Here is a 1,627-nt window from a genome sequence, read left to right as displayed (position 1 = left end):
GTAATTTTACAGTTTCAGGTCTTATGTTTAAGTCTTTAATCCATTTTGAGTTGATTTTAGTGTATGGTGAGAGGTGCATGTGTAGTTTCATTCTTCTGCATATGGTTGTCCACAGTAAAAAAAAACAAATAGCCCAATTAAAAAATGGGCAAAGGTGCTAAATAGACATTTTTCAGAGGAAGACATAAAAATGGCCAACAGGTACATGAAAAAATGCTCAACATCTCTAGTCATCAGGGAAATGCAAATTAAAACTACATTGAGATATCACCTCATCCCAGTTAGACTGGCAATAATCAAAAAGATGGAGAATAACAAATGCTGGTGAGGGTGTGGAGAGAAGGGAACACTCCTGCACTGTTGGTGGGACTCTAAATTAGTACAACCACTATGGAAAACAGTACAGAGCTTTCTCCAGCAACTACAGATAGATCTTCCACATGACCCAGCAATCCCACTTCTGGTTATATACGCAAAAGAATGGAAATCATCATATTGAAGAGATACCTGCACTCCCATGTTCATCGCGGCTCTATTCACAACAGCCAAGATACGGAACCAACCTATATATCCATCGATGGATGATTGGATAAGGAAAATGTGGTATATTATACACCATGGAATACTACTCTGCCATAAAAAAGAATGAAATTCTCCCATTCGCAACAACATGGATGAGTTTGGAGAAACTTATGTTGAGTGAAATAAGCAAAGCACAGAGGGATAAATCCACATGTCCTCACTCAGAAGTGGGAGCTAAGAGAGAAAGAAGGCAGGAAAGACAGACCACAGTGGTGCATTGGACTTGCAGAGGGAGAGAACATACCCAGGGATACAAAGTGAAGTGGGGGTGGAGAAGGGGGATGGGGAGGTAGGTCAAGGATAATTTGGTGGGGGACACGGGGTATAATCACCATTTGTGGTAATGGGCATGCTGCCAGTATGGGTCTGGCCATCACATCTTGGGTACGAGGGGTGACAATCTGCTTTGTACCCCATGAATATTCATAACCAATAAAAAAAGAAGATATAGACCCAAACGAACCCTAGCTTGTATGGGTGGCCTTTCCCTAAGGCCTCTCTTGAGGCTGGGATGCCCCCTAGTGGGTGCAATGGAGAAAGGCACTTTAGTGTACCTTCTGATAAATGGTACATTTTTTTGCCTTATATACCTTCTGAGTTTGTGTAATGGGATCCAGAAGCAAACTGGAGGGAAATCACACAACTTTGATACAGAGAAGCAGAAACAGGTTCCAGAGTAACTACTTTTCAATGAAATAGAAACTGAGCTAATACTTTTTAAGATCTTATATTATTATGGCAGGCACTGCTCTAAGCAATTTGTGCTATATTATAACATTTAATCTTCACAAGAATAAACTGTAGAAGGTACTATTTATTATCCAATTTTGATGATACAGGTAACTGAGGCATGGAAAGATTAAGTCACTTGCCCAAGGGCTTATAGCTAGAAAGTGGTAGAACTAGGATTTGAAACTAAATAGTCTGGCTCGAGAGCCTCAAGTCTAACCATGAGAGTACTTGCTAGCAGTCACTAGTGTATAGCACTAAAGTATAGTCTGCTGCTTTTGAACCAGATTTTTGACTTCACTCTGGGGTAATTTTT

The sequence above is a fragment of the Galeopterus variegatus genome, unplaced genomic scaffold (genome assembly GCF_000696425.1).
Source record: "Galeopterus variegatus unplaced genomic scaffold, G_variegatus-3.0.2 Scaffold1417, whole genome shotgun sequence".
NCBI lineage: Eukaryota > Metazoa > Chordata > Mammalia > Dermoptera > Cynocephalidae > Galeopterus > Galeopterus variegatus.
The sequence above is the reverse complement of the archived record's forward strand: the minus strand, read 5'-3'. Positions refer to the sequence as shown.